This window comes from Bombina bombina, chromosome 5, assembly GCF_027579735.1.
Source record: "Bombina bombina isolate aBomBom1 chromosome 5, aBomBom1.pri, whole genome shotgun sequence".
Lineage (NCBI taxonomy): Eukaryota > Metazoa > Chordata > Amphibia > Anura > Bombinatoridae > Bombina > Bombina bombina.
This window is the reverse complement of record NC_069503.1, coordinates 725076700-725093138: the sequence shown is the minus strand read 5'-3', so window position 1 is coordinate 725093138 and position 16439 is coordinate 725076700.

Genomic DNA, 16439 nt, shown 5'->3' with positions numbered 1-16439 from the left:
CCACTTGCCCAGTGCCACCACTCATATCTTGTTTAATAGTAGTGTAAGTGTACATTTAAAGCAAAAAAAACTTTTTGGACTGTGAAACATCAGTCTGCTTTTTTGTGTCAGGCTCACAGCGTATATTGTGCCCACTTGCCCAGTGCCACGACTCATATCTTGTTTAATAGTAGTGTAAGTGTACATTTAAAACAAAACAAAAAATTTGGACTGTGAAACATCAGTCTGCTTTTTTCTGTCAGGCTCACAGCGTATACTGTGCCCACTTGCCCAGTGCCACCACTCATATCTTGTTTAATAGTAGTGTAAGTGTAAATTTAATTTTTTCTTAACTTTTTGGACTGTGAAACATCAGTCTGCTTTTTTGTGTCAGGCTCACAGCGTATACTGTGCCCACTTGCCCAGTGGCACCACTCATATCTTGTTTAATAGTATTGTAAGTGTACATTTAAAAAAAAATGACAGGCAGAGGCAGGCCACCCTGCAGGTGCCGTCGTGGTCGTGCTGCTGTGATTCCCTTTGGTCCTAGAATAATGCCCAGTGTTCAGAGGTCACATACCATGAACTCGAAAAGTTCTGAGGACATAGTTGACTTTTTAACACAGGACACCCAATCTTCTATAGCTTCCGCTCCGAACCTTGACGCACCATCCTCCTCCAGCTTATCTACTGGCACCTCTCAAGTTACCACTCGCCCGCCTGCCACCACCACCAACACTAGCACCACAGCCGCTTCACTTGATCTGTCAGAGGAGTTATTTACACATCATTTGGAAGAAATGAGTGATGCGCAACCATCATTGACAGAGGATGTAGATAACAGTGATATGTCTCAGTCAGGCAGCATTACAGACATGGACGTACGGTGTGATGATGTTGTACCCGCTGCTGCTTCCTTTGTTGATTTATCAGATACAAGTGAAGCGGTTGATGATGACGATGCGTCCGTGGATGTTTCGTGGGTGCCCGCTAGAAGAAAAGAAGAACAGGGGGAAAGTTCAGATGGGGAGACAGAGAGGAGGAGGAGGAGACGAGTTGGAAGCAGGGGGAGTTCGTCGCAAGGAGCTAGTGGCACAGTCAGACAGCATGCATCGGCACCCAGGGTCAGCCAGACAGCACGCCAATCAACGCATGCTGTTGCCACCACCAGAATGCCGTCATCGCAGAGCTCAGCAGTGTGGCATTTTTTTTGTGTGTCTCCCTCTGACAACAGTGATGCCATTTGCAAGCTGTGCCAAAAGAAACTGAGTCGTGGGAAGTCCAACACCCACCTAGGTACAACTGCTTTGCGAAGGCACATGATCGCACATCACAAATGCCTATGGGATCAACACATGAGTAGAAGCAGCACACAAACTCAAAGCCGCCATCCTCCTCCTGGTCCAGCATCTTCAGCCACGTCAACCACTGCTGTCCTCCTTGCCCCCTCTCAACCACATGACACTCCGTCTCTCTTCCGGAGCAGTTCCTGCTCATCTGCCCACAGTCAGGTGTCTGTTAAGGACATGTTTGAGCGTAAGAAGCCAATGTCACAAAGTCACCCCCTTGCCCGGCGTCTGACAGCTGGCTTGTCTGAACTCTTAGCCTGCCAGCTTTTACCATACAAGCTGGTGGAGTCTGAGGCATTCCAAAAATTTGTAGCTATTGGGACACCACAGTGGAAGGTTCCCGGCCGAAATTTCTTTTCACAAAAGGCAATCCCCAACCTGTACTCGATTGTGCGAAAGGAAGTAATGGCATGTCTGGCACACAGTGTTGGGGCAAGGGTCCATCTGACCACTGATAGCTGGTCTGCAAAGCATGGTCAGGGCAGGTATATCACCTACACTGCGCATTGGGTAAACCTGCTGACGGCTGACAACCATGAAATGCGTGGCTCTGCAGAGTTGATGACACCGCCACGACTTGCAGGCAGGCCTGCTGCCACCTCCTCTACTCCTCCTACTCCATCCTCTTCCATAACCTCCTCGGCTGAGTCCTCTTCTGCTAATGTGTCTTGCTCCACATCAACGGCACCCCCCAGCTCCCCAGGTACTATTCCACATCCCGGATACGGCAGTGTCACGCCGTCTTGGGGTTGACTTGCCTGAAAGCAGAGAGTCACACCCGACCAGCACTCCTGTCCGCCCTGAACGCACAGGTGGATCAGTGGCTGACTCCGCACCAACTGGAGATCGGCAAAGTGGTTTCTGACAACGGAAGTAATTTGGTGGTGGTATTGAAATTGGGCAAGTTGACACATGTGCCGTGCATGGCACATGTGTGTAATCTGATCATACAACGCTTTGTGCATAAGTACCCAGGCTTACAGGATGTCCTGAAGCAGGCCAGGAAGGTGTGTGGCCATTTCAGGCGTTCCTACACTGCCATGGGGCACTTTTCTGATATCCAGCGGCGAAACAACATGCCAGTGAGGCGCTTGATTTGCGACAGCCCGACACGTTGGAATTCAACACTCCTAATGTTCGACCGCCTGCTCCAACAAGAAAAAGCCGTTAACGAGTATTTGTATGACCGGGGTGCTAGGACAGCCTCTGCAGAGCTGGGAATTTTTTTGCCACGTTACTGGGCACTCATGCGCAATGCCTGTAGGCTCATGCGTCCTTTTAAGGAGGTGACAAACCTAGTCAGTCGCACCGAAGGCACCATCAGCGACATCATACAATTTGTTTTCTTCCTGGAGCATGCCCTGCGAAGAGTGCTGGATCAGGCCGTAGATGAGCGTGAAGAGGAAGAGGAAGAGTTGTGGTCACCATCACCACCAGAAACAGCCTTATCAGCATCGCTTGCTGGACCTGCGGCAACGCTTGAAGAGGATTGTGAGGAAGAGGAGTCAGAGGAGGAATGTGGCTTTGAGGAGGATGAGGAAGACCAACCACAACAGGCATCCCAGGGTGCTCTTTGTCACCTATCTGGTACCCGTGGTGTTGTACGTGGCTGGGGGGAAGAAGATACCTTCAGTGAGATCACTGAGGATGAGGAACGGGACATGAGTAGCTCGGCATCCAACCTTGTGCAAATGGGGTCTTTCATGCTGTCGTGCCTGTTGAGGGACACTCGTATAAAAAAGCTGAAGGAGAACGACCTGTACTGGGTGTCCACGCTACTAGACCCCCGGTATAAGCATAAAGTGCCTGAAATGTTACTGAATTACCGCAAGTAGGAAAGGATGCAGCAGTTCCAAAATAAATTAAAAAGTATGCTTTACACAGCGTATAAGGGTGATGTCACAGCACAACGGGAATCTAACAGGGGAAAAGGTGAAAGTAATCCTCCGACTCCCACGACCATGCCGGCAAGGACAGGATGCTTTACAGACGTGTTGTTGATGGAGGACATGCAGAGCTTTTTAAGTCCTATGCATCGCCACAGCCCTTCGGGGTCCACCCTCAGAGAACGACTCGACCGACAGGTAGCAGACTACCTCGCCTTAACTGCAGATCTCGACACTCTGAGGAGCGATGAACCCCTTGACTACTGGGTGTGCAGGCTTGACCTGTGGCCTGAGCTATCCCAATTTGTGATAGAACTTCTGGCCTGCCCCGCTTCAAGTGTCCTGTCAGAAAGGACCTTCAGTGCAGCAGGAGGTATTGTCACTGAGAAGAGAAGTCGCCTAGGTCAAAAAAGTCTAGATTACCTCACCTTTATTAAGATGAATGAGGGATGGATCCCGAAGGGACTGACATTGGGCGATACATTCGACTAAAAAAGGCTTGATGAGATGAGCTGCCTTGGGCTAAAAATGGTCCACACGCTGCTGTATTTTATCTTTGAATGCCAAATGACTTGCGTGACTTATCCGCCACCAACTAGGGTTATGTTTTAGGGCACTTTCTGCCTGGGAAACAAACATCAATTTTTCCAACAATACCTAATTTTTCCGGCATGTGTACATGCCAAATTGTTCTGGCCTCTGGTGCTGCACTGTGGCTTCAAAAACCACACCACTCATATCTGGTGGCACAGTAGATTGCACGCGCAGTACCCCAAATTTGAAGTAGGAGGACCGACCAAACATCTTTTTCCATCTCCCGGTTCCTAAAATCCATGCCATATACACGTCCCCTGGCGCCGCAACTGCCTCTGGGAACCTTACCATGGGTCCCAGCCGCACGTTTTGTAATTCTCTGTCTGGGAAATTATCTATCTATCAAATCTATCTATTTATCTATCAAATCTATCTATCTATCGTATCTATCAAATGTATATTGCATCTATTGATCTATCTATCTAATCTATGTATCTATCTATCTATCAAATCTATCTATCTCGTGGCCGGACTGTTTTGTGACAGCCACTTGTGTTTCGGCCAAATGTCCGTCAGACAAATGTCCGTCGGCTAAAAGTCCGTCCACGATTGCACGCGCAGTGCCCCAAATTTGAAGTAGGAGGACCGACCAAGCATCTTTTTCCATCTCCCGGTTCCTAAAATCCATGCCATATACACGTCCCCTGATAGGGGGCGTAACATGTATTAAACTGATCAGAATAGTACTACTGAACACACCACTCATATCTGGTGGCACAGTAGATTGCACGCGCAGTGCCCCAAATTTGAAGTAGGAGGACCGACCAAGCATCTTTTTCCATCTCCCGGTTCCTAAAATCCATGCCATATACACGTCCCCTGATAGGGGGCGTAACAGGTATTAAACTGATCAGAATAGTACTACTTAACACACCACTCATATCTGGTGGCACAGTAGATTGCACGCGCAGTGCCCCAAATTTGAAGTAGGAGGATCGACCAAGCATCTTTTTCCATCTCCCGGTTCCTAAAATCCATGCCATATACACGTCCCCTGGCACCGCAACTGCCTCTGGGAACCTTACCATGGGTCACAGACTGCACGTCTTGTAATTCTCTGTCTGGGAAATGATATATCTATCAAATCTATCTATTTATCTATCAAATTTATCTATTGTATCTATCAAATGTATATTGCATCTATTGATCTATCTATCTAATCTATGTATCTATGTATCTATCAAATCTATCTATCTTGTGGTTGTGCAAATGGACTGTTTGCGGTTGTTTGCGGTGCGTTAAACGGGGAGTTTGGTCTGTCACTGTGAAGCGGGCGTAACCCTTACACTACCTGATCGATACAACATCATACCTGATGTTTTAAAGCACGTTATTCCAAACAATTTAGGAATGTTAGGTGATTTATGCCCTTTATGGATTAAAACCAGACTCTGCATCAACTATGTAATTTTACGTGGGAGTTTTGCCATGGATCCCCCTCCGGCATGCCACAGTCCAGGTGTTAGTCCCCTTGAAACAACTTTTCCATCACTATTGTGGCCAGAAAGAGTCCCTGTGGGTTTTAAAATTCGCCTGCCTATTGAAGTCAATGGCGGTTCGCCCGGTTTGCCCGTTTGCGAACAGTTGCGGACGTTCGCGTTCGCCATTCGCGAACGGAAAATTTTCAGTTCGCGACATCACTATTTACAACTGGAACAGAATCAATTATTTTTTTGTATATTTTATTCTACGGTTGGTTATTGCTTTCTACTGGAAACAATGTTTAAAATAATATATAACACCATTCTTAAGAAACAAACTTTGGGATTTTGTCAGTGTATTGACATCCTTCATACTTAAATGAATAGTGGAAATATTCACTGAAACATTCAAATAGTTTCTGTACTTTTCTCTTGCTGAGCTATAGAGTCCTAAACAGCATGAAAGCAGTAGCATGCATGATTTCTGATGGATGTCCACTGTGAACCGCAGCTGTCTAGAGCGAGGTGACACAGTGATGGAACGTGTCAGTTCTTTCCTGCAGTTATAGCTTAGCAGCCTATTTATAGAGAACTTGCTAAGCAAACTTTATTTCATTCTGGGTTTTTTTCTCAAGCCTTACTGGCTAGATGATATATTTAGACACAAAAAGTACAAAACTTGTTAGACTGTGAGGTGCCTCAAAATATGTTTCTCACAAACATTACTGAACAGTAAATTATTCACTCATTCGAGATAGATGCACACAAAATAACTCTCCTATTCCCAGGCCTAGTTGGCCTATGCCAAAATAGGTCCATGTAGAGAGGGTTTAATATTAATATCCAATATATATTTTCAAATGTAACCTCTGAAATTTTCAAAAAGGCTTTGAAAATCATCCCATCTTGAGAACTTGATGCCTGTAGTAAAAAGTTGCACAAAACACATCCACAGCACATTAACATAAAGTATAATACACATATATACAATTTTTATTTTAAAAAAATATATATAATTCAAATATTATTTCCAAGTTTTTTAAAAGGTTAAAAGGGACATGGCCGACATCTCTTTAGTGCTTAAATTCAAAGTTACGACTTTCGTAAGTCGTTTGAGCGCAACACATGACAGCTCTAAAAAAATTTGGTGTGACTTAAATATAAAATGTATTTAGAAAAAAGTGTTTTAAAGGGATAATATATGACAAGGTGTTTGACTGAGAAGGACTCAAAGATCTCATATATGAGTGTATATTTGTATACTTTGTATTCTTCAAATAACATTCACCAAGATTACAAGTTGTGCGGTACGGCTATACCGCTGAAAAATTGGCCATTGCGCACGGAATATGCAGGTCTCACATATTACAAGTCGTAGCGGTACAGCTATACCGCTAGCATTTTAGCCTTTACGCAACTCTCCATTCCGCACTCAAAAAATGTCTTTTCAGTGTGGAATTTTGAGGTCTCCTGTATTACAGGTTGTGGGGTCCCGCGATAACGCTAGTGTTATAGCTTATACCGCCACGATCTATTCCGCAATCAGATACCAGTAGTTATGGATTTTGCGAAACAAAAATGTTTCACAAAACTCATAACAAAAATGTTGCAAAGTACACTAACACCCCTGCATCGCAAATACTTTATTAAACCTATTAACCCCTAAACCGCTGACCCCCACATCGCCAACACTAAATAAACCTATTAACCCCTAAACCACCGGCCCCCCACATCGCTAATACTAAACTAAAACTATTAACGCCTAAACCACCAAACACCCACATCGCGACACACTAAATTAAACTATTAACCCCTAAACCTAACAACCACTTTAAATAAAATTTACAATATAACTACCTTTAAATAATTAAAAACTTACCGGTGAAATAAAAAAAACTAAGTTTAAACTATAAATTAACCTAACATTACTATATTAAAAAAAAAAACAGAAATAAAAAACCTAAATGACAAAATTAAATAATCCGAACACTACAAAAAAACTAACATTACAAAAAAAAAGCACTAAAATTACGAAAATTAAAAAATAATCTAACATTACACAAAAAAACACTAACATTAAGATTACAAAAAATAAATTAAATTATCTAAAATAATAAAAAAATTTGTAATCTTAGTGTTTTTTAATTTTTCGTAATGTTAGTGTGGTTTTTTTGTAATGTTAGATTAATTTAAATTTTCATAATTTTAGTGTGTTTTTTTTAATATTAGGTTTTTTTCATTTTTAATTTTGTAACTTTTTTTTTTTAATATAGTAATGGTAGGTTAATTTATAGTTTAATCTTAGTTTTTTTTATTTTACAGGTAAGTTTTTAATTATTTAACAGTAGTGATGTAAATTTAATTTAAAGTTAGGGGGTGTTAGGTTTAGGGGTAAATAGGTTTATTTAGGTGTTACTGATGTGGGGGCGGCAGTTTAGGGGTTAACAGTTTTTGTTTAGTATTAGCGATGTAGGGGGCCGGTGGTTTAGGGATTAATAGGTTTATTATAGTAGTAGCGATATGGGGGGCCGGCGGTTTAAGGATTAATAGGTTTCTTATAGAAGTAGCGATGTGGTGGGCCGGCAGTTTAGGGGTTAATAGGTTTATTTTAGTAGTAGCGATGTGGGGGGAAAGCGGTTATGGGGTTAATATGTTTATTTAGTGTTGGCAATGTCGGGGCGGCGGATTTGGGGTATTTAGACTAGGGTTTTATGTAGGGTGTTCGGTTTTAATATAACTTTCTTTTCCCCATAGACATCAATGGAGAATGGGTTATAGCGATCACCATTCCGTGCTCGCAGGTGTTATTTTTTTTCTAACACTTTCTCTCCATTGATGTCTATGGAGGAATACGTGCACAAGCACATCAAGTCAGGCCTTGGCTTTTGTGTGGTATGGAGCTTATCGCACCATATCGCACAACAAAAGAAGGGTTTTTGAAACTTGTAATGACAGCGCTACGGAGAGTGCGATACCGCTCTTTGTTTTTAGTTATTTACGAACTGGGTTTAGCACCCAACTTGTAATCTTGGTAAATGTTTTTCACTCTGAAGAAAATGTTATTTTTATTTTTAATATATATTTACACACATACAGTGGGTATTGAAAAGAATAACCCCTCTTGAAAAGAATCACATTTTGTTGCTTTTCAGCCTGAAAAATAGACACAGTTTATGTTTTATCCAGCTGTAATTACTCAGTGCAACTTATAACATCCAAGTGAAAGATATAACACCAAGATGTCAGGCAAAAATAAAGACAGTTAAAAAACAGAATCACTGAGTTGCAAAAAGGATCCCTCCTAAAATCACTTGTAAGCTCAATCAGGTGTAGCTAATCACCTTCTAAATGGCACACACAAAGCCATTTGACCTTCAACTGTGATCAGCTGTGGGCATATTGATTAGCTCAGCATGAAAAGAGCTTTCCTGGAGCATCCCAGTCCCTGGTAGTGCAACTGAAGCAATCGACTATGGGTGGCAAGGCACTGTTAAAAGATCTCCGGGATAATGTTGGGGACAGGCGCAATTCAGGAGATGGATACAAGAACATTTTAAAGGCTTTATCAATGCCTAGAAGCACAGTGAAGTCTATTATAAAGAAGTGGAAGGTATTTGGTTCAACACAGACCCTCTCTGGGTCAGGATGTCACTCCTAACTGGATGAAAGAGCCAGGAGAGGCTACCAAGTGGCCCACAGCAACTCTGAAGCAGTTGCAGTAATTTATGACAAAGAGTGGTCATTGTGTGCATGTGACAACAATATCACACATTTTCCACAAATGTGGCTTGCATTGGAGGTTTGCAAGAAAAAATCCACTCCTTAAGAAAGGCCTCATGCAGTCACAGCTCAGCTCTGCAATAACACACCTAGGAGATTCTGAGGCCACATGGAAAAGGGTGTTATGGTCAGATGAGACTAAAATTGACATATTTGGCCTCAACACCAAACGATATGTCTGGAGGAAATCCAATACAGCTCACCATCCAAATAACACCATACCTACAGTAAAGCATGGAGGTGGTAATATCCTGTTATGGGGTGTTTCTCTGCAGCAGGCACTGGAGCACTTGTCAGGATAGAAGGAATAATGGATTGGACAAAATACTGTCAAATTCTTGAGGAAAATCAATGGAAAGAAAGTTTACCTTCCAACATGACAATGACCTAAAGCACACAGCAAAAATGATCACACAGTGGTTGAAGGAGAGAAAGGTCCTTGCATGGCCTAGTGAGAGCCCAGACTTAAACCCCATTGAATATCTGTGGCATGACTTGAAGACTGCAGTCCACAAACAGTCACCATCAAGTGTAACGGATCTGGAGCAGTTCTGCAAAGAAGAGTGGGCAAATATTGCCCAGTCTAGATGTGCAAAGTTAGTAGAGACATATCCCAACAGACTAAAGGCTGTAATTAAAGCAAAAGGTGGTTCAATAAAATACTGACACAAGGGGATGATCCTTTTTCCAACTCAGTGATTTTGTTTTTCAATTATTTTTATTTTTGCCTGACATGTTGGTGTTATATCTTTCACTTGGATGTTATAAGTTGCACTGAGTAATTACAACTGGATAAACAAAAACTGTGTCTGTCTTTATTTCAGGCTGCAAAGCAACAAAATGCAATTATTTTCAAGGGTGGGATTTTATTCAATACCCACTGTGTGTATATATATATATATATATATATATATATATATATATATATATATATATATATATATATATATATATATATATATATATATTTATATATATATTTATGTGTATGCATGTGTGTGTATATTATAGCAACACTGTAGAGTTGCTATAGTTAAAGGGACACTGAACCCAAATTTTTTCTTTCATGATTCAGATAGAGCATGTAATTTTAAGCAACTTTCTAATTTACTCCTATTATCAAATTTTCTTTGTTCTCTAGATTTCTTTATTTGAAAAAGAAAGCATCTAAGCTATTTTTTTGGTTCAGGTCCATGGAAAGCACTTGTCTATTGGTGGGTGAATTTATCCACCAATCAGCAAGAACAACACAGTGTGTTCACCAAAAATGGGCCGGCATCTAAACTTACATTCTTGCATTTCAAATAAAGATACCAAGAGAATGAAGAATATTTGATAATAGGAGTAAATTAGAAAGTTGCTTAAAATTGCATGCTCTATCTGAATCATGATAGAAAAAATTGGGTTCAGTGTCCCTTTAAGGCTGAAAACAGCTTTAATTAAAAATTTGAGCTTTTCTTTGGAGTTGAATGACATATCTGGCATGATATTTAGATCCGAACTGGAATTCACTATAAAACTGGAAGATTTTAAGTAGTTTTTGAGTTATTTGAGATTGAAAAAAACAGAGGTATGAGTTGAAAATAGACATAATAGACTTAATATTGGAGATCTAGACAAGTCTAAGAATCGGCTGCATGGATTTGTTTGAAACGTGGTATTTGAATAGATTGTGTGGTGAGGATCTGCACATTTTTGGGCGTGTGCATCTTTTATTGCTTTTGTAAACACTGATTGTGTCTGCCTGGTAAGTGTAAGGTGAGAACGATTTGTATTAGAAATTAGAGTTTTGAAATGCTCATATCTTTATAGTGGAATGACATATCTTGCTGAGATTGGGCAGTTAAATCCGGACCGTGAATCACTAGAAAACTGGGACATGTCAAGTGATTTGGTTGAGTAGTTTTTGAGATGTTTGAGATTGAAAAAACAGGGGTATGAGTTGAATTATTTATTTTTTTTAAACTTGGTATTTAAATAGAATGTGTGGTGAGGTTCTGCCATTGCATTGGGTGAAAATGTGTTTGAGTATTAGTTTTTGAGATATTTTGAGTTATTCAAGATGGCAATATAATCACATTTTTTTAGCATGAATGTGTTACTGCTTTTGTAAACAATCTTTATTAATGAATGATTCACACAGCATCTTGTCACTTTCTCAACCATGTCAATTAGATCTAGGAGAAGTATGAGTGATAGTATTACACTGTAGTAAAAAGAATTATAAGAGGAGGATCTTATAATATAATTATTTTGTGAGAGAGGTGGGTAGGGTGATTCTAGATCAGTATAGTACCAAATATGGGTCCAGATTACAATTGGAGCATTATTTAACGCTCCCGCTCAAACCTTAACTGCGCTAAAAGTGAGCATTTTGCACACATTGGGTTGCACTCATATTACAAGTTGAAAGTAAACTGTTTTCGCTCATGCACTAACCCGATGGGCTTAAAATCCGAATTTACAATATTGATAACTTATTCCCCCATAGGAGTCAATAGAGCAAAAAAAATGGCAAAAAACACCCTACTCACGCCCAAATATGATCCCATATTCTCATGTGCGCTAACCTGATATGAAAATATGAACATTTCACATTCCAATGTTCTTTACATAGCACAGTATGTTCTATTTATTTATAAATACATATTTCTATATATATATATGATGGAATTTTGTACAATATATATTCATTTATACATATATATATATATATATATCCACACATACATGATTATATATAAGTATATATATATAGGAATATGTTAAAGGTATGTTATCTTTGAAGCTCTAAACATATATTTTGCTAATAGAAATAACTGCAAAATTATTATTTTAATTTATTTTTTTCTTTATTTATACTTTACTTGTGGAGTATTTATTATTTCCTGATATAGATGCATAATAAGTACTAAACCTCTGCTGGAAGGATCGATGAAGATTGATGTACTAAAATATGTGCAATGAGATGAGTTGGATTTCTACAAAGATACAGATAACAGGTTTAAGCTATTTTAAGTTTTAAATGTATTAGTTGTCTTTACAGAATGATAATAGGGTGGTCTTGAGAATTTGTAACTAAAAATTATGGAAGAAGAGAAAAAAATGGTTGTTTTTTTACAAAAACATTTTCTTTTTGTTGTTGTTTTTTTTGTAACACAGCATTGTAAGTATAAAAATATCTATGATAAATATGGTTTATACATTTTTTAATTTTTTTTAAAAAAACTAGGAAATTAATTGGCAAAACCCTTACTCTAACACCTAGAGTTTAAGTTGTTAAACATACATTAAAAAGCAAGGAAATTCCCAACTTAAACTGCCCCCACACTGGGTGCTTTGCATGACATCATCAATGGCATCACTGATTGCATTACACAGGACATTATTTTTAAAATCATCAATGACATAACTAGTGACATCACCTATGGGGGGAAATTTATCAAAGGTCTGGTGGACCTCGCTGAATGCGGAGAGCAATACGCTCTCCGTATTCAGCATTGCACCAGCAGCTCTTGTGAGCTACTGGTGCAACTCCGCCCCCTGCAGATTCGAGGCCAATCGGCCGCCAGCAGGGGGTGTCAATCAACCCAACCGTACTCAATCGGGTTGAATTGTGGCGATATCTGTCCGCCTGCTCAGAGCAGGCGGACAGTTTATGGAGCAGCGGTCTTTAGACTGCTGCTTCATAACTGCTGTTTCTGGCGAGCCATCTGGAGCTTCATCCAGAGCTTGATAAATGGGCCCCATGACATCATTCTACAGGTCAGAGAAATTATATTGGACAGCACTTGTTTATTGGTGGGTGAATTTATCCACCAATCAGCAAGAACAACCCAGGTTGTTCACCAAAAATGGTCCGGTTTCTAAACTTACATTCTTGCTTTTCAAATAAAGATACCAAGAGAATGAAGTAAATTAGAAAGTTGCTTAAAAATGCATGCTCTATCTGCATCACGAAAGAAAAAAATGTGGGTTCAGTGTCCCTTTAAGTACAACCTAAGAGAGCCTGGGATCAGTGAGCTGGAGCACTAGGAATCTTCAGCTAGCCCCTATCAGCACATCAGGGTGTTGCCACTAAATGTGAGTACCCTGTACACTTCTACTATTGAAGCAAGTGAAGATGCAATTGATACGCACATGAGGCGCCCTTTGGTTTGTTTACATTCTAAGAGAGGATAGATTATGTGTGGTAAGTGTAAGAGGGCTAGGAAGATGCTCTGTGTTAGGAAAAAGGAGAACAATGCTGTAGCAGTTAAGGTGAGCTTGAGAAAACTAACCAAAGGATGTTGTACAAGGAAAATAGAAGAGGCTGCATGTGCATGAGAAATTATAACAAGAACAGGTAAAGGAGGTGTATCTTAGAGCGGTTTGAGGATGAGAAGACTGATGTGAATAAGAAAGATAAGAGGATGGGAAAGAGAGGGTGATTAATGGTAAGGATCAGAATTTGTTTGTATGAGAAAAGGAGGGGTGTTAAAAATAGACTATTGTGTCTATGTGGGGAGAGGGAAATAACGCAGCCTCGCTGTTAGTGTGCCTGAGGCTTTCGTTGAAGCGGAAATGTTTTACTTTCAACTTGTAACATAAGCACAAGAACAGGAGCTTTATTAGCACTCAGTTGTGCACATATTTTTCACTCGAGTTGTAGTCTAGACCTTCTAGACCTTAATGTTTGAAAAGTCCCAACTGACTCCTTATTTAAACCTAAGAAGAGTTCAGAAAGGGCCAGTGACAGTTCACAGAGGTGCTAAGCACCCTCATGTTTATTGTAGTATCCACAGTTCTTAAAGGTGTCACCAGCCATAGATTTGGAAGTAAGTCCCTTTTGTAAAAATGTTTTTCATTACCCAGGGTAAGGAGAGAGCTAAATGGTAGGAATAGGATTGGAGTAAACAAGAAAATTCAGTAATAACTAGTATACAATGATGACCCACCCAGTTAGTACCACTCTTCACCCTTGATGCGTACCCTTAATACACAGCTTTGTTTAAGTCTGTGTTAACACTTGAGCTTACAATGTATAGTGCCTAGTAGGGACTACTTTTTAAACTAAACAAAAACGTGTATCTTTGTAAATCAGAGAGAATGAATGACTGTATGAAAAAATTTATTGTATCATTATTTAATTATTGAATTAATTAATTATTTAATCAACAATTGTTTATTAAAAATACAAACTGCTTATCAAGTTATTGGAAATTAAAACAATTTCCAATAACTTGATTTCCAATTTACATTGATTTGATTTCTATGAGAACTGATTATATTTATTTTATCTGCTGTAACCAAATAGGTATAAATTTATAAGAGTTTCTACACTGGTCGAGTAAATAACCCCTCTATCTATAGAATGTTGCAGGGTCACTGTTATGAATCGTGCAGTGTCCACTTTAGCTACTCTGGGTCAGTGGGGAAAAAAGCACTGTATTTAGAGGTAAATTACATGGAAAAACTGTAAAACCGCATCCTTTGTTTTTCTATGCACAATGAAAACATTTTTGGCGGTTTAATGTTGAGGTTTAAGTTAAACCAGAGAATAGCAGGCAGCATGCAGTGCCAAGTGCATCATATTCAATGATGTTCACAGGTGTTTTGTATCCCATGTGGTGAAGAGATTAGATTACAAAACCGCCCTGCGGGAAAATAATTTAGCTGGATTGTGATCATATTCAGTAGAATAAAACAATGTATATATAGCAATTCTGTAAAAACTGCATTTTCTATTTTAAGTCTTCTGTTAGCTCATATAGTGGGTGTAATACAATAATCATGAACACATTGTAGACTCTCAAAAAAAAATGTTTGTAGGAGGATTTGTATTTGAGTGAAGATGTTGTAGGTGTGAATCTAATGAACAAATACCTATTTATATCACCGGTGCCTTTTATATTCATTTCATTTCACTAATTATTTTATACCCGTCAAAGGAAGTTTTGTTATAAAAAAAAAACAAAAAAATACTTTCAAATGGTTAGTGATTGATTTTGAAAGCTGGTGTAGAACTTCATTGATAAAAGACAAATATTTAAAATCATTTACATGTTGTAAGAAACACAATGTATGATTCAGATAGACCATGCAGGTTAAAACAACTTTTCAGTTTACTCTTGATATCTTTTGTTAAAAAACATACCAAGGTAGGCTTATGAGCAGCAATGGAATGGGAGCCAAAACCACTTCCGGTCAAACTGCACAGTAAAAAACCACTTAAAATCAGCCATTGCTACCATAACTTTCTCCGTCAAGTAGGCATCAACAAACAAACCACCTACTTATCACCCCCATTGGACTTTACCACTGGGCTTTACTCATGGCAAAAGGATGAAATACGCGTAGGCAGTTTGTTTGTTGATGCCTACATGATGGAGAAAGTTATGGGAGCAATGACTGTGATTTCAAGCGTTTTTTTTACTGTGCAGCTTGACCGGCAAGTATAACAATCTAAGGTGACATATTGAAAGGTAAAGTGAGTGGGAGATAAGTAATCCCTCATCTTGGAAGTAACAGCTCTTTCCATTCCTACTGCCAGTCCTGTTATCCTGCAGGCCGAGCCAGTATGGCTGTGGTGGTTGAAGGAGAATTGGATTTTGAATGCCAACTTCAATGCACGTGAGTGACAGTGTGATTGGTACTTAGTTACACCCCTGAGAAGTGCGGTTGGAACGTCTCCTTTCTATCTATACTAATCTATGAACTTGCTTCCTGGAACTTTTCTTACTAAAATTTCTGCTGCATGGATTACCCCTTTGCTCTAATTCTATTCCACCTGTGCATGATATTTATATCTCAGAGTAAATGGATCCCAATTATATCCTGCCCAAACATCACTTTTTAAACCAGCAATGCATTGTACGTCTAGAACTTCAATACTAATGGTTTCCCAAACCATACATAAGGTATCTGACTGTTTATATTTTTTATGTGTTTTGCACTGTTAAATATGTTTTACACGGGGGGCGTAGCCTAGGCAAGCATAATGGTGGACGTATAGTTTGTCTGCTCCAAGTGCATCTAACCCTTATAATGGAGACTTGACACGATAACACCTAAAGAGTGTCCTTAAAAGTATACCAGATTGGTCCTGCACTGACCCCGCACCAAAACGCTTACCGCATTCCATTTCCACAGGCGGTAGACCCAGCAACACAAGTCCGGACAGACCCTTCGCAATGGAGGCCTGAGCTGCAGCCCTAACAGGTGACTACTGCTCCCAGACGAAAGAGACAGGCTGTGACATTACTATCAACACCGGAGGTCAGCGCGAAAGCACTCCGGTGTATAGAAAAGGATCCACAGGCTGCACAGCTCACAATGAGGAGTTCAGAAGGAGGAGGAAGATAGCAGAGCTGAGCCACCATGAGTGAGTAACCACGTGGGAGACCGGACAAGCTCCGGCACACGCTAATGTTATTTAAGACCGGGGGCAA